Source organism: Phyllobates terribilis, unplaced genomic scaffold (genome assembly GCF_046119375.1).
Source record: "Phyllobates terribilis strain yellow unplaced genomic scaffold, ASM4611937v1 Scaffold_3__8_contigs__length_932513732, whole genome shotgun sequence".
NCBI lineage: Eukaryota > Metazoa > Chordata > Amphibia > Anura > Dendrobatidae > Phyllobates > Phyllobates terribilis.
Window position 1 is genome coordinate 569,025,568 of NW_027362763.1, and position 18,992 is coordinate 569,044,559.

Here is an 18,992-nt window from a genome sequence, read left to right on the forward strand (position 1 = left end):
ACTCAGAGAACTTTGACCAATGTTTCAGACCTTAATTAGCCTGTTAGGGTTATGGCTTGTTCACTATCATCGTTAGGAAAGGCCAGGTGATGCAAATTTCCCAGCTTTATAAAAACCCAGCCTCCTTTAACATTGTGCCAAAAACAACAGCCATAGGTTCTTTTAAGCTGCTACCTAGCACTCTGAAAATGAAAATGGTGGAGGTCCACAAAGAAGGAGAAGGCTATAAGAAGATAGCTAAGTATTTTCAAGTTACGCTTTCCTCAGTTCAAAATGTAATTAAGAAATGGCAGTTAACAGGAACAGTGGAGGTCAAGATAAGGTTTGGAAGACCAAGCAAAATTTCAGTGAGAGCTGCTCATAGGATTTCTAGAGAGGCAAATCAAAACCCCCTCTTGACTGCAAAAGACCTTCAGAAAGATTTAGTACACTCTTGATGTTGGTACATTGTTCTACTGTTCAGAGACACCTGCACAAATATGGCCTTCATGTAAGAGACATCAGAAGAAAACCTGTACTGCATCCTCACCATAAAATTCAGCACTAGAAGTATGAAAAAGAACATCTAAACAAGCCTGATGCATTTTGGAAAATATCATATGGACCGATGAGGTTAAAATAGAACCCTTTGGTCACAATGATCAAAGGTACTGTATGTGTGGAGAAAAAAGGGTGCAGAATTTCAGGAAAAGAACATTTCACCAACCATTAAGCATGGGGGTGGATCAGTCATGCTTTGGGGTTGTGTTTGCAGCCAATGGCACAGGGAACATTTCACGGGCAGAGGGAAGAATTGTTTCAATTAAATTTCAACAAATTCTTGATGCAAACATAACACCATCTGTAAAAAAGCTGAAGATGAAAAGAGGATGGCTTCTACAAATGACTAATGATCCTAAACACACGTCAAAATCCACACTAGACTAGCTCAAAAGGCGCAAGCTGAAGGATTAACAATGACCCTCACAGTCCCCTAATCTGAACATCATTGAAAATCTGTGGTTAGACCTCAAAATAGCAGTGCATGCAAGATGACCCAGGAATCTCACAAAACTGAAAGAATTTTCCAAGGAAGTATGGATGAAAATTCCTCAAACAAGAATTGGAAGACTATTGGCTGGCTACAAAAAGCGTTTACAAGCTGTGATACTTTCAAAAGGGGGTGCTACTAGGTACTGACCATGTAGGGTGCTCAAACTTTTGCATCAGCCCATTTTCCTTTTTATAATTTTAAAAACGTAAAAGATGAATATATATATATATATATATATATATATATATATATATATATATATATTTCTTTCCTAAAATACAAAGGAAATGTGTCATCTTTGACTTTAGGGCTTTTAGAGATCATTTCATCTTCAACTTGCTTAACGCTTCACAATAAAAGTAATTTTGACCAGGGGTCCCTAAACTTTTACATGCCACTGTAACTGCCATGGAATGAAATGAGGGTAGACATTATGATTATCCTAATGATTGTTGGCGTTCATTCTGTCTCCGTGCTGCATGATCAATAAATAACAGATTATCTTATGAATTCAAGTGTGGACGATTTCTAATTGGTAAGGAAGAAAATTCCACTGACAGAAGATCCGTGCCATATGTCAGTAGAAGTCCGTGACCAGTGCCAGTGGAAAACCAAGCTCGGGATATGATCTGGCTGTACCAAAAGTGGTTATGATCAACACCCAGTACACCAATATCGCTAATAATTCCGATCTAAAAGGAACCAGACCATGACCCCCATACTGATAATGAATAATTAAATAAAAAGCATTTGACTATGTCCAGTGTTACCAACATACATTAACCATATAGTGGTAGACTATATAGCTCTGCAGACTGTTTAGGTGAATACTGTACTGGAAAAATCCTGTGACTATAGGTGATATTCTTATGTTAGTTGTTTATTTTCCCTTCTCCATCTCATCTAGATAACTAACGACCTCTTCCATCTACATTTCATTTTTGCAGTGTGTAACAGCCAGACATATTTGGTTGAGCAGCTTTCCAGCACCCTCCACATTTTTCATCACATCTACAAAAACACCATATTTATATAACCATCCATAGTTCCATACACATAAATAATCCCCCATGTAGCCATACAGAGTTATAGTACCCAACTTTTGTTCCACACATTACTAACAGTGCACCTTTCTTTTTGCTTCCACATTAATAGCTCCCCTTCTATGCTTCCACTCAATAATAGTGTCCCCTTTGTGCCACACAATATTATAATATCCCTTTGTGCTGCCTCACTGCAATAATTCCCTGTATATTTGCCCACCATAAAATATTAATGTTCCTTTTGTGCCCCCACACAATGTCGTTCTCTGTGTCTCAATACAATAGTAATGTCTTCCTCAGTTCCTCAACCCGCCCATGCACAATAGATGGCTGTGAACTGAACGGTGGGTGGCTCAGATGATCATTTGTCCTAAAGCTAACTCTCCCAACTCCTCCATACACAATAGCACTCAGCTGTGCTCGCTCTTTGGTTCTCTATGAGAGAGCTGCTGTCAGACTTCTCTTTGCAGCTTATCTCACTGAGAACAAAAGGATCGGCAATACAAAATCCGATATGCTGGATCCTTTACTCCCCTATCATCATCTGTCAGGGAAGAGTTGTGAGGCCCACATACATATTTGGCTGTTGGCTAAGACTAGCTCAGCTGACATTAGTCTAATGTGCTTTTTTCTTGCAGGAAGTCAATCGCTGTCTGATCTGATGCACTTTTCAACTGTATCCACATAGATATTGTTGAAAGAAGTGTCTGCCTTGGGATCCAGAGAAGTCTCCAACCTTTCCAGGCTTGGTTGTGTTCGTGATTTCTATGACCATGTTCATTATGCTGTTTCTACAATAAAAATACTGAAAAACACTTTGTTTTTGTGTCACCATATTTTGAGAGCAGTAACTTTTTCACCTTTCCATCAGCAAAACTGTATGAAAGTTTATTTTTTGCATGACATGATGGAATTTTCATTGGTTCCATTTTGGGGTCCATATAGCTTTTTTACCATTTTTGATTACACTATATCTGAAATGTAATGAACAAAAAAAAACAGCAATTTTAGATTGTTTTTGTTTTTTTTCTCCTAAACATCATTTGCAATAATGACAATACCAAATCTACCGTATATAGTTTTACCAAGTGTTGCTATCGTAGCACAAATAAATCACTTTTTCATAAAAAAAATATTTTTGGGTAATTTTTTGAGATCCATAACTTTTTAATGTTCCATAGTCAAAGTTTTGGGAGGGCTCATTTTTGAAAGGCAAGATGTAGTTTTCACTATTGCCATATTTGATCAACCAGAATCCACAAATGAGCAATTTTTTTGTTGATGGCGTTCACCATGCAGGAAAGTTAGTGATATAGTTTTACATAGAGAAAAAGAGCGGCACAATCAAGGAATAAAATAACGGAATCTTCTGTATTACATAACAAAAATAGATTTAAAAAAAACCTTTGCAATGGAAGCCTTCACATGATAGCCATGAAAGACTGACATGTTCTGGTGTAACAATAATGCCCTTAATCATATTCTAAATCAAGGAGTCATAGTAGAGATTATAAAACCAAGGTGGATCAATCACATGTGAGCACTTAATAGACATAATTATTCCAAGCTGTGGAAATATACATTGAAGGAAGCATGTTTTGCAATTATACGAACAGTTTTGTTTGTGGCTTAACATATTACCTATATGGAGATAACGCAACAAGTATTTATATGAAAATAAACTCCCTCTTTTTCCCTATATTTTTGAAGTAGACTGTCTGCTGGAGCACTGGCACCCATGCACACTAAGCCAAGAAACACTATATGAACTATGGATGTGGTGAGTCTTCATATCAAATCCAATACAGTTTTATAGTATTTGTCAATTTCAGTGATACCCAAACAGTTTTCACGTTTTACTACTTTTACACAAGAAAATTACTTATTAAAGAAGATGCTTGCTTTGTAATAGTGTTATAAACATAAAAATGGTATGTCTCTCAGAATGTGTGAGCACTTGTCTTTTGCAGTTTTTATTGTTATTATTTTGGAATATACAGTTTTGATTTTTTTTTGTGCAGCAGGATGAACAAAAACAGCAATTCTAGATTTTTTTTTAACAAATGTTTGTTGAATTTTTGAAAATTATACAAGCATATAATAAGAATGGTCTGCAGACCAGAATAAAGAATCCAACATATGCATGTAGAGCTAAAGTGAACCCGACAGCTGATACATGCTGCCCAATCCATTGACAGCATGTTTCAGCCACCGAATGATCTCAAACAGGTATTTTTGACTCAGAAACGTTGCGGCGTTTCAGAGAATAGCATACTCTGGTATCCGTGGGGACTGAGACTGCGCTATAGACTGGTCGGAAAGGTGGGTCTCCGGCGGCTTCTCTCCACTCGATGCTCTGAATTGACAGGTCTCTGCCTATACATGCACATAGGAAGATACCTGTCAATCCAGGGAAGCGGGTGGGGAGAAGCCACCAGGGACCCACCTGTCTTTGAGTTCAACTCATGAAAACTGGGAGCAAAAACAAAAGTGTTGGATTTTTTTTTTGTTCAGTATATAAAGAAACCAGCAGCAAGGCTAATAGCATAGCTATATCTGGCAGCCATAGACTGACTGCTAAGGGTTTAAATAGCAAGAACCCTGCCCATAGCTCCAGCAGAAAACTAATCACTTAACCCCTGAAGTACCAAAACAAAAGATGGAGAGGACACCAGTCTGGCAGGCCTAGGTTTTAGCTGAGCAACGCTTATGCTGCCCAGCTGCCCCTGCAGCCTTAAAGTCACACTGCCTAGTGGACCTAGCCGGTGTGGCAGGAGCGTGTTCACACACGGATGTTACACCACTGTAGTAGAGGTCAGGTGCTTGGGTATAAAGTAGCTTTGTCCAGTTGCTTCAAGTTTGTCAGGAATTTGCTACTTCTATTGGCTCAGCTCCAGCCAAGTGTCTGTCATCTCCTCAGCTTCTCCTGACTTCCATGCTACAACCAGAGTTATTTCCAAGCTAATTCCAGTTTTCCACACCAACCTTACAGCAAGTTACCAACTTCTCAAAACTGTTTTCTGTCCTGTTTAAACCTTGCCTCTGCAATCAGTTTAATGCATCTCTTTAAACAAATCTACAATTTGCATATGCTATACTGCTATCCTGCATAAAAACATTTCCTCACTATAAGGCCCAGTTTGCGTTCATCTATGTTATTAACCATTTCCTGCTAGATGTCAGACTGCATTTACATCGCTGTTATATCTCTCATTACGAATTGCCCTGCTGGAAGATACCAGTTTCCTATACATTCACACTGCTCCCATATGCATCCGCTTACCTGGCTGTGCTTTATCTATGCAATCTGCTCCACTATTTCTCTGCTGTCCTGGTCCTCTATAATGCACATTGGTCAATATGTGCTCTGCTGCACTATCATCCGTGTTACTCACCGAGTTGTACAGTTTAGTGAATCCACCTAAAAAGATGTGCCCTTAACAGGTGGCAGGAAGAGATCACAATTCCGAATATTTATTTTTATATAATAAGTACTAGGATCTTTTGGAGTCTGGGTTTCTAATTTAGTTGATAAAAATCAGAAAGGCTCAATAGGATGAGGATCTCCAAGTAGTTCAAACATTTTGTCTCCCACTTAAGAGATGTTTTCCTTGATATGCATTCAAGTTCATAAGAGAAACATTCACTACCTCAGTAAGTAATTCTTGCTGGTTGGTAGGTGATCAAATACTTATTTCATGCAATAAAATGCAAATTAATTATGTAAAAATCATACAATGTGATTTCCTGGATGTTTTTTTAGATTCTGTCTCTCACCGTTGAATTGTACCTACAATAAAAATTACAGACCTCTCCATTCTTTGTAGGTGGGAAAACTTGTAAAATCGGCAGTGTATCAAATACTTATTTCCCCCACTGTACATGAGCTGTTGGGTCTGTACATAATGAAAGGATCACATAAAAAAAAAAACAATAATTGATGCTAATTTGTCATAATGTCCCAAAAACCGAAATCAAAAACCTTCTTTTATGTTTTCGATAGCAAACAAAAGGACAACATCTTGGCTTTTGCATATGACATCAAAAGAAAGGTCTTGATGGTATTATCCCTTGCGTCACATCCATGTACAACACTTACCCTTACTTCACTCAATTATAAAAGATAAGATAAGTCTATTAGTCAATCAATCTCATCTAACTGTAGCACTGTTTTGTTTCTTATATCAAATAATTTGATGCAAGGGTCTCTTATAGGGATGATTCTGTGCACATTATTTCATTCAAGGGATACCAAAATCTATATACAGAGTACACGGAGGTCCTAGTATCCACTACAAATATTCAATGTGACATTCCCAGACTCAATTGGCAAAAAATAGAGAACTATATTCAAGCCTCAATAACCAATATGCAGTCTGCGTAGCATACCAATAGTACTTTACCAATATTGCTCTTGCAATGCAAAAACTGCTATACTAATCGACTACACACCCGTATCAACAATACACATATCTGGGTGAGTAATATAAAGTCCCTTATATATAGCCCTTGTACGCATAAAAGATTACCTCAATACTGTAAGGGTAACACATATACATCTTGCCAATCATGGTGCAAAGATAATCAGCATTTGTATAACAGCAATCAATAATAAAATATGGAACAGTTTCACCAACGTAGTTAGGGATGTGCCAGAATATCAATCATGGATGCCCTGCTGGTATATTGGTGGACGTCCACCCTAAGAAACTCCCAACGCGTTTGATCACTCTGACTCAGCAGGAGAGCTGATCACGGTATATCGCATTCTGCAAATAACAAGAAATGATATGCTGCCATGTAGCACTTGCCTGTGTGCGTCCATTTAAGCATCATGCACTTTCATTATGGCGTATGACATCTTTCCGGTCCGTGGACCACAAACTGAGAGACATCAGGCGGATACCCAGTTATTAGACTATACAAAAAATGAAGTCTTAAAGGTTGGTACAAAAATATAACAACTTTATTAGTGCAAAATATACACATGAAATCAACAAGTACAAAAAATAATGACTGGTATGTGTGAGAGAGTGGAGATAAAAAATAGCAGCACGGGCACAAAGAGACAAAAACCCAGATGGCGATTGTTGAAATAAATAGATATTGGTATGAGGCAAGAAAAGGGGGGGGAGGGAGGGGGGGGGGAACAAGAGAAATCATTATCAGACAGTGCTATGGAGCTCAGTGCCCCATCACCTAATGATGTAACACAAGAGTTTAGGCTACAGAGCCACTCTCAATAGCCTTGTGCCTAGTGGCCATTGTATAGTCCCAAGAGGAATCCCCATGCATCCCCAATAAGTATTGCAATAGTCATAAGGTTATACCTCAAAGACGAAGTTGCGCCAAAACCAGTGGTGAGGAAGGCAAGTGCCTCTTCCCTCCCGACGCGCGTTTCAAGTCCAGCTTTCTCAAGGGAAGGTGAGGAAGATGCGCTGTGAGGACCTTAAAATACACATGTGATCAATCATGTGGCGTACCCAGTTATTGTAACACTGTGCCGTTGGTGACCCGCATACGTCACATCCGGCGCAGACGTCCCTTAGTTACAAACTACTGTTGTAACATCAGAACTACCCAGGGGACAGCGATATTGAAATTCTACAAATGTCATCCCTGGCAAAAAAAGAATCATACCCTGCTAGGCATAATCAAGGAACCTAAAGGGTAAAATGATTCTTAATTGACAGATGAACAAAATACTCTTGATCATCAAGTCAGAACAACAGAGTATTTTGCAGGGTCACACCAACAGCATAAATTAATTCTCAAAGAATCACTTAGAGGACTCAAGGACAGAAAAAAACATGAGTGCTTGGGCAGGATGTCAAATTGACCCATTTTTTAGAGGACTTTTGATCTAATAGACTTAATAAAAGCAGTGACACGACAGACCTTCATAGTCTTGGTTGAAATGGGAAAATAGGTGGTAGATGGACTACAATGTCCCTATTTACGAGCTATTCTCCTCTGTACCCTACCTAACATGGAGGTTGGCACCCTAAGGACCTGCGCAGATGGCGCCCAATCAATGGTGGCTTACCCTTATACAGTGGTGGCCAATAGTATTGGCACCCCTGCAATTCTGTCAGATAATACTCAGTTTCTTCCTGAAAATGATTGCAATCACAAATTCTTTCGTCTTATTATCTTCATTTAATTTGCTTGCAAGGAAAAAACACAAAAGAGAATGAAGCAAAAATCAAATCATTGATCATTTCACACAAAACTCCAAAAATGGGCCAGACAAAAGTATTGCCACCCTCAGCCTAATACTTGGTTGCACAACCTTTAGCCAAAATAACTGCGAACAACCGCTTCCGGTAACCATCAATGAGTTTCTTACAATGCTCTGCTGGAATTGTAGACCATTCTTCTTTGGCAAACTGCTCCAGGTCCCTGATATTTGAAGGGTGCCTTCTCCAAACTGCCATTTTGAGATCTTTCCACAGGTGTTCTATGGGATTCAGGTCTGAACTCATTGCTGGCCACCTTAGAAGTCTCCAGTGCTTTCTCTCAAACCATTTTATAGTGCTTTTGGAAGTGTGTTTTGGGTCATTGTCCTGCTGGAAGACCCATGACCTCTGAGGGAGACCCAGCTTTCTCACACTGGGCCCTACATTATGCTGCAAAATTTGTTGGTAGTCTTCAGACTTCATAATGCCATGCACACGGTCAAGCAGTCCAGTGCCAGAGGCAGCAAAGCAACCCCAAAACATCAGGGAACCTCCGCCATGTTTGACTGTAGGGACCGTGTTCTTTTCTTTGAATGCCTCTTTTCTTTTTCCTGTACACTCTATGTTAATGCTTTTTCCCAAAAAGCTCTACTTTTGTCTCATCTGACCAGAGAACATTCTTCCAAAACGTTTTAGGCTTTCTCAGGTAAGTTTTGGCAAACTCCAGCCTGGCTTTTTTATGTCTCGGGGTAAAAAGTGGGGTCTTCCTGGGTATCCATACAGTCCCTTTTCATTCAGACGCCGACGGATAGTACGGGTTGACACTGTTGTACCCTTGGACTGCAGGGCAGCTTGAACTTGTTTAGATGTTAGTCGAGGTTCTTTATCCACCATCCGCACAATCTTGCGTTGAAATCTCTCATCAATTTTTCTTTTCCGTCCACATCTAGGGAGGTTAGCCACAGTGCCATGGGCTTTAAACTTCTTGATGGCACTGCGCACAGAAGACACAGGAACATTCAGGTCTTTGGAGATGGACTTGTAGCCTTGAGATTGCTCATGCTTCCTCACAATTTGGTTTCTCAAGTCCTCAGACAGTTCTTTGGTCTTCTTTCTTTTCTCCATGCTCAATGTGGTACACACAAGGACACAGGACAGAGGTTGAGTCAACTTTAATCCATGTTAACTGGCTGCAAGTGTGATTTAGTTATTGCCAACACCTGTTAGGTGCCACAGGTAAGTTACAGATGCTGTTAATTACACGAATTAGAGAAGCATCACATGATTTTTCAAACAGTGCCAATACTTTTGTCCACCCCCTTTTTTAGGTTTGGTGTGGAATTATATCCAATTTGGCTTTAAGACAATTCTTTTTGTGTTTTTTCATTGAAGACAAATTAAATGAAGATAATAATACCAAAGAATTTGCGATTGCAATCATTTTCAGGAAGAAACTGAGTATTATCTGACAGAATTGCAGGGGTGCCAATACTTTTGGCCACCACTGTATAACTGCCTCTTGCCACAACTAAACTACAGTAAAGGGGCAAAAGAAAGTTGTTCATTGAGACCTGTGGGATATATTGTCTGCAAATGGAAAATCCATTGTGATTCTTTCTGCAGTATCATCTGGTCCCAATTTGCATCCCTAATAGAGGGATTGACTTTATCTATACCCATGAATGTCATCATATTAGTGTTGCCTTGGTGAAGATGGTTAGCCATGGGTATGTCCCTTTTATTGATCATATCATGCAGGTACTCACACACGAAATTCCTTCCTTGTTTTGCCTATATACTCAATGCCACATTCACAAGTGGCTTTATAGATTATGCCGAAATTTGGTCACAATGTTGAAAATTTTGCAATTTTCAACCTTTTAATTTTTATGCCCTTAAATCAGAGAGTCATGTCACACAAAATAGTTAATAAATAACATTTCCAACATGTCTACTTTATAACAAAACAATTTTTGAAACAATTTTTTTTGTTAGGAAGTTAGAAGAGTTAAATTTGACCAGGGATTTCTCATTTTTACAACAAAATTTACAAAACAATTTTTTTTAGGCACCACATCACATATGAATTGACTTTGAGGCGCCTATATGACAGAAAATACCCAAAAGTTTGACCTTTGAATTCAAAATTTGCTGGAATCATTAGCGGATGCCATGTCGCATTTGGAGAGCCCCTAATGTGCCTAAACAGTGGAAACCCCCCACAAGTGACCCCATTTTGGAAACTAGACCCCTCAAGAAACTTATCTAGATGTGTGGTGAGCACCTTGTTCCCCCAGGTGCTTTACAGAAGTTTATAATGTTGATCCATGAAAATAAAAAAAATATTTTTCCCACAAAAATGTTCTTTTAGCCCTATTTTTTTTAATTTTTACAAGGGTAACAAGAGAAAATAGACCACTAAATTTGTTGTGCAATTCCTCTTGAGCATGCCGATACCCCATATGTGGGCGAAAACTACTGTTCGGGTACACATGGCTCAGAAAGGATTGAGTGACATTTTGGAATGCAGATTTTGATGGAATGTTCTGCTGGTGTCATGTCGCGTTTGGAGAGCCCCTGTTGTACCTAAACAGTTAAAAACTCCAGCAAATGATCCCAGTTTGGAAACTAGACCCTTCAAGGAATTTATCTAGATGTGTGATGAGCACATTGAACCCATAGGTGCTTCACACCATTTTACAACGTTGATCTGTGAATATTTAAAAAAAAAACATTTTTCCCACAAAAATGTTGTTTTAGCTCCAAATCTTTTCATTTTCACAAGGATAGCAGAAGAAAATGGACCCCAAAATTTGTTGTGCAATTTCTGCTGAGTACACAGATACCTCATATGTGGTGGAAAACTACTTTAGAGGCACAGTGCAAAGCTGAGAAGGGAAGAAGTGCTGCATTAGAGTTCAGATGACACAAGCATAGAACAAACACCTGCATTTGATTGTGGCGCCGCTCAGTGTGGCGCCCCTGCCACAGATCCTAGAGGGGTGCATGGACGGATTCATCCACAAGAGGCCCTCGCTACATGCAAACACCTCCACCTTCCACCTCATACCAACAGAGGGAGCCCTGATAGGGATATATAAAGGGAAGGTAGAGCCAGTCAGCTCAGTCAGTGTTCATTCTGCAGAGAGACAGGATGTAGCTGCACGCAGGCTGCTGTGTGAGGCAAGCTAGGCCTCCAGCAGCCCTGAAGCCTAGTGAGGGCCCCGAGCTGCCGAAGGCGAGTGGAAAGTGAGTAACATAGGGGACAGAGGAGCTTAACCAGCTCACCCCGAAAGCATATACCGGACACCGGGTCCGAGCTTACAGGGATCTCTATGACCCAGTAAGAAACAACCGGAATCCCTGGTGAACTACAGGTCCCAGGTTCACCAGAAGCTGATACGTACCAGAGCCAGGAGACACGGAGGCCCCGCAAGCTGGGAGTGTGTACTCCAAGAGAAGGCCCTACCACAGGGTCAGCAGGTGCAAGACAGAGACTAAGTTAGGCCTAGCTCCAAGCAGGTCATAAACTTACTACACAAAGGCAAGAAACAGGAGGCCCTATACCCGCTCACTGGGGAGAGTCCTGATGTGCACCCCTCACCCTACAGTGCTCCGGATTGTGCCTTGAATACCACCAGTAAAAGGTACTGAAGTGACTATCGTGTCTGTCCCTATTCTTACTTTGACCCGGCTGGGTCACCTCTGTCCTGCATCCCTGCATTCCCTATACCTACGCTGCCCTGAGGCCCAGCTCCACCTCTGGGGAGCTATACCATCTTAGCTGCCGGAACACCGGCCTCAGAGGACTGCTGCAGCGCTGGTGGTCCTCACCAGAAAGCGCAGGTGGCGTCACAAACATTTACAAACCTATTGTCCCAATATACATTCCCCTCTTTTCAGTTGTCCGCCCTGGGCCACGGCCCGGGCCAGCCACCGTGATATCCCCCAAGCATCTGAGGGCCCGGCTGCCGAGTACCCCACGGCCCCGGGGGCGCGACACTCAGCATGAGCCCGCGCAATCATCACACCATATACGTATGGCGGTTTTCAGGAACACAGCTCCCACAGCACCGTATATATATCGCGCATGTCGTGAAGGGGTTAAAGGGGTTGTCCAGCCTTAGGCTGCAAGTCTGCTGTAAGTCTTAGTGACTGCAGACTTGTGAATTCTCACATTGCTTTCACTGCACGATGTAAGGATTCTCTGGGACCGGGATCAGGCGGTCATGTGACCACAAGTATACGATTTGCTTACTTCTGGCCAAACTTTGCATAAATTGTGTCCAGCCTCGCTCAATACACTACGCATTATGCGAGGCCATGCCCATCTAGTTGGCATGCTACCGCATGTATGTAAATCACATACTGGCAATCATGCGCCCGCTGCTCCTGGCATCAGCAAATCCTCACAGCACGTGAATCCTCACAAGCCACCCCCTTTAAGCTACTAGTTAGTACCTAATAGCTTTATAAGTAGGGGAGCGGATGTCGCAGTGTGAGTGACATCTGTGTTTTTTTGGAAAAAATAAATAATAGTAGTTAGTACCTATTAACTTTATAGGTAGGGCATTAGGGGAATGGATGTTGCAGTGTTTGTGATGTTTTTTTTTTTTTTTCTAAATGCTCCCTGTCCTGGGAGTGGGAAAATTATGTGTGAATTGGTGCACCCACTTGTGGACCAGGGTTGCTCATTTACATGACTGTCTACATCAGCATCCCTTTGTTCAAGTCCCTTTCTGCCGGAAGTACTACTGCATGCGACACCATGTGCAAAAATCAGAAAGGCCTCTCAAGGTCACTAATTGGCAAAATTACTAAGAAAAGTTGAGAGCAGAGCCCAATGCGGCAATAACATGCTGGTGGTCAAGTATAAGGACAAGGAGCAAAGAGAGAACTTTCGGATCACCACATATTGACCATCCTTGATCTTCGTAGTTAAGTTTCTTGAGAATAAAAAATATATTCTCATACCTTTCCTTTAAGTGAACAGAATGCCCTACAGACACTAAAGCATACTTGCTGCCATTGTGCAGTTGCACAGCTTTCAGACTTTTTTTTGGATGAATCAATAGAGTCTCCACTTGCTCACATAGTACTCAATGTTAAATTTTTCCATCAGCCGAGGTATTGTTCTCACTACAATACACTAACGCCCCGTTTTGAGAAAAGTATGGAAGGAATTCTTTTTCTCTGCTTCTCTACCATGAAAAACAGGTACCAGTAGCTAGCAGGTTCTTTTTCTTTAGTCTAGAGCCTAAATGTTCTGCAGAATGTTTAGGAAGGTCGAAGTTCCTGACTAAATCATTTAATTCAAGCTATGAAAAAAACTGTGGTTCGCTGGAACTAGAGATGAGCAAACCTTTCAAGGTTCGGTTCGGATTGGCGAATGTCCCGATGTTCGCAGAACAGTTCGTCAAACATATCCGAACCCCATTGAATTCAATGGGAGGGAAAACCCAATGCATAGACAACACCTTCAGGGGTGCCCAAAAGCTACTAAAAAAGCTCAAATTAGACACCAGAAAAAGTGGCATAAATTGACCCAGAGTACAAATAGTATAATTGCACAGCATGGATGCATGGGACAGCGCCTGGGACAGGGCTTGTACCATCATTTCTAGCTTAAACATTGATCAGTAACAGGTGGATGAGTTACAGGTGTATGCCAAATTCAGGCAACACACATGAAGGAGACCCAACTTGGAGTCCAAACATTTCCAAAAATTAAGAGCAGCCACCAGGAAAAGTGGCATCAATTGACCCACAGTAGAAATTTTATAATGGCACAGCAGCAGTCATGCATGAGCCAGGGTCAGTATTTAGATGCTGAAATGTGGATTGGTGTATGGACCCACACAATTAGCACAAAAGATTTAGATGCTGAAATGTGGACTAGTGGCGGGACGACACAATTAACACAAAGGATTGATATGCTGGAAGGTCGATTTGACACAGGATCCTATCTACCTGAACTAGCTGACAATAAACTGCCCAGCTAACTATCTGACTACTTGCAGTCGCAGCCTCACTTCGCTGTTACGCTTACAAAATGGCGCTGAAGCCACATGTCCACTTCTTATATGAAGGGGACATGTGACTTCAGCAGCCAATGACACAAGCCCTTGTGTCTGAACATTGTGGATGGTTTCTGTGCCGTGATTGGCTTCCGAAACCTCCACACATTAAGTTAATTAAAAAAAAATAACAGTATGCCCCTTTTCCTCTGACCTCTCCCTTTCCCCTCTTCTCATCAAACACGTCTCCCATGCTCATCATACAGCATCACTATCCTAGCCAAAGTCCTAACAAAAGCATTAGTGGAAACTCGATAATTTACCGAACTTTGCCCATTTTGAGGAAAATGATCGGGAATCCAAGCACGAATCCGAATTTGCAATGTTCGTGCCGACTTTGAGATTTGTAAACGTTTTCCAAACATGATCACTCATTTCTAGTTGCGACTAGCGTGAAAGTTTTCATCAGAATCCTGCTCTTCATGTTCTGAATCTTCTGAATCAGGTGCATCTTTAAGTTACTCTAGAAGTAAAAGGACAGGTATTCCTAGACCGTGAGGCAAATCGCCGACGGGAGGTCCTAGTATATAATTTCCTTCTTATTTTTAATGTTGTATCCCTCCACATTGCACATACAAAAGTAGCAGTCATCAGTACTATGATTTCGTAGTCCTCTCTAGATCATAGGCATGCCAAAACAAAAGCTCTTGACCGTATACGGCCAACCCAGGTTCCACCGTTCATATGCCTCCACCCCCATCTTACCGCACTTACATACTTTAACAAATAAAAACACTGCACCTGTAATTTTCTTTGGATAAATTTGGCCACAGCGGCCATTTTATTAACAAACAACATTAACATATATACATTATTATGAAATAAATAAGAAGGGAGGGTTTTTGGAGTTAAAAATTGATCTGGCAAAACTAAACCGAAGTCGAACCACCGTTTTACCCTCAGCCGTCCATCACCAGCTCGAGGGCACCAAAAGCTCCCAGGGTAAAACCCCGTCCAGAGCCCCAAAAAAACAGATGCCAGATCACCCCGCTTAATCAAACCACTGCCTGTAAAATTCAAATAATTTTCCACCGACACTTCTGTGCCAACTCCAAGAAACCCACCCCCCGCCACAAACGAACAGCCCTGACCACCTCAGGCTTGTGAGCGCACCAACACCGCCATAGCGCTCTCAATCCCCTCCTGTATAGCCAATGTCCACAAATCAATTCCAACATCGTTCAGATGTACGCAATCCTTTGCCCAAAATTCTCCAACCCCTGCCTCAAGATCAAGATGCCGGACACTTACTCCCCCGTTCCTACCGACAAACGCTGCTATGGCTCTATTTAACTTAACTCGTGCCCTGTTAATGCCCTTCACTGATCTAGCCTCCCTCCATTTTTTTCTCGGTACAATGTCAGACCAAACCGTTAACACCCCCGGAAAAGATGTCCACAACCTTAAAAAATCAATCCGAATATCCCTCATCAGTTCCCTAACCGGCCGAGACCCCAAATCATTCCCCCCCAAATGCACTACCAAAATATCCGGCACCCGGTCCAAACGAGCCGCCCTATAGAATTCAGGCAGCATCCTTCTCCATACCATCCCTCGAAAACCCAGCCACCGAACCACCGCTTGCTCTCTGCTAAAACCCAATTGCCTACCGTTTGGCCTCACGTCCGCCTGCAGCGCCCCCCAATGAACGAAAGAGTGTCTGAGAATCCAGACTAATAACGGGACGCCACCTGCAAAAAGACAACCAAAGAATTGTATTCACTTCTGACCAGATAAAACATAAGCCTGCACACCTAATGCCGTACATAGGACAGATAACGATCTGAACTCCACCTCCCAATGCGCTTTATCACCTCCTTGCTTAAACCCAAACCATCCGCTTCTGACGCCGCACCGATTCTGAAAGAATGCGACCCGTAAACCTCAGGGCTAAGGCCCAACTCCAGGATCCCTTTCTTAAACACTGCAATAAATTGAAAACAAGACAAAAACTCACCATTTTTATGACACAATAATGGGCCCTTACGTCCCGACCAGACTTGCCAATAAGCCATTAAACATCTCCTAGGACACATAAACGATCCATCAACTTCACCCAATACCACTCGCTTGCCTCTGCCCAATTGATCCGTCTTCCCCTTCCTGATCCAGAATTCAATGCACCTGTCCCGACCGCTCACTTCCTCGGCAAACAAACCCCCAGCCTTATTCCTACTTGGTGCCACCAACTCACCTAATCTTAGTGCGCCAAAAAACGCCCATGAAAAAGCCAACCTAAACAGTGTGGCTTCAAAAGCCGAACAACAGATCTTATCCAACGCAAAACCCAACTGCTCTAAAATACTAAAAGTCACCGGTCTTCATTTATCTAACACTTTACTTCCCCTCCTAAAGCCCTTAATTGCTTGCTCCACTAAAAACGATTTTGTAACATCTTTTAACCCCTGTAATCTAAAACCGAATGCCGATCCTGCAACAAATTTACTAACTTTTGAAACAGACCATCCGCTCTCCGCTGCCTTTCCCACAAGAAACAACACCGCCATCTCTCTATCTCCATCACTCTCCACCCCACCCCACTGCAGAATCCAGCTTTGCCATACTCGCCATGATGCCTCGTATGATGCCCAAGTCTGCCTTGTAATGGACTCCTGTATTAAACGTCCTGCTCTTCCATAACCAGCTGCCACAAATGCGAAGGGCATTCCTGTCCCACGTCCTCGGCCTCTGGTGCTAGCGCCCAAAAACGGTCCCACTGAAAACGAGACAAGGCATCTGCTATGGAATTTTGCACACCTGGAACATGTACCTCTGTAATCCAAGCGTTCAAGTTAAGGCAACAAAGAACTAGTTCCCTCAGCAGCCTAATCACAGGCGGGGACGAGGCAGACAAGCTGTTGATGACAGACACCACTCCCATGTTGTCGCAATGAAACCGAATTCTCCTGTTGGCAAAACATTCTCCCCAAATAGTAACTGCAACAACGAAGGGGGAACAATTCCAAAAAAGCCAAATTTTTCGTAAGACCCTTCTCCGTCCACTCGCTCGGCCATACTCCAACACTCCACATCCCTTTCCAATAGGCCCCATAACCAGCACCTCCCGCCGCATCCGTAAATATCTCACAATCAAAGCTGCTTAAGAACTCCTGCTGGATTAATGACCTGCCATTATAACTTTCCAAAAACAGCTTCCAAACCTTTAGATCCTCCTTGTGTTCCCTATTTAGCCGAATAAAATGATGGGGGGCCCGCACTCCTGCTGTCGCGCCTGACAACCTGCGACAAAATATTCTGCCCATTGGCATAATCCTGCATGCAAAATTCAGTCGCCCAAACAGCGATTGCAACTCCCTCAGGGTCACCTTGCGCAGCCTCCCGACTCTATCAACCTCCTGCTTGAGCAAAATCAGTTTGTCCTCCGGTAACCGACACTCCATCCGTTCTGTATCAATTACAATGCCCAAAAAACTTATGGTTGTGCAAGGGCCTTCTGTCTTTTCTTCAGCCAATGGTACGCCAAAATGCTCTGCCACCCACACCATAGTACCAAATAAATTCCTACACAACAACGATTGCGGAGGGCCTATAAACAAGAAATCATCCAAATAATGAATGACTGACTTAACTGATGCCAGGTCCTTCACAACCCATTCCGAAAATGTACTAAACGTTTCAAACAAAGAACATGAAATTGCACAACCCATTGGCAAACACCTATCCACGTAAAATGCCCCATTCCAAAAACAACCTAACAACGGGATACTATCCGGGTGAACTGGCAGCAACCGAAAAGCCGACTCGATATCCGTTTTTGCTAGCAACGATCCTGACCCATATCGCCGTACCCATTGCAGCGCAGCATCAAATGAAGTATATTCAACTGAACACAATTCTTGTGCAATGCCATCGTTCACCGAGAGCCCCTTTGGATACGACAAATGCTGAATCAAACGAAACTTATTCCGCTCTTTTTTGGGCACAACCCCCAGTGGCGAGATAATCACTTTGCTACTAGGTAAGTCCTGAAACGGTCCCGCCATCATGCCCAATTCCACTTCCTTAGCCAATTTCACACTGACCACATCAGGATGAAGGGAGGCTGACGTCAAATTTTTTACTGAAACGGGGACCTCGTGCTCAGGAGGAGGTATTCTAAAACCTTCCAAAAAACCGTCCGAAATAACCTTAGCCTTCAACTGATCCGGATACCTACTTAGAAAGGGGGCCATCGCATGCACCCTCACTGGAGTCACCCCCTTGACCGGTACCCACTGTCGGCTTTCCCTTACCCTTTTTAAAACATTTTGATGCTCCGTGTGAGCCTCCACTACAATGGGAGCACACATGTTTAAATTTACAGGAGCTCCCATATTTGCATTGGCCATCGTTGAATTGCCAGCAAGTTCGCGCTTCTTTCTTAGTGCTTTGTGCCCCCTGACTGTTTCCCGCATGTCCTGCTGATTGGTTCCCGCTACTGTTGCTCCAGTGAAAGGACTGCCCATACCTCACTGGGGCCATAACCTTCAGCCACAATCCAATGTCCTTTTGATCCCATCTAATCTCCGGACAAACTGCCTTCCTCTGACGAAATTGCTCGTCATACCGTAACCATGCCTGACCCCCATAAGTCCTATGAGCCTCCCCAATGGCGTCCAAGTAGCAAAACAGCCCCGAGCAATTATCAGGAGCCTTTTCC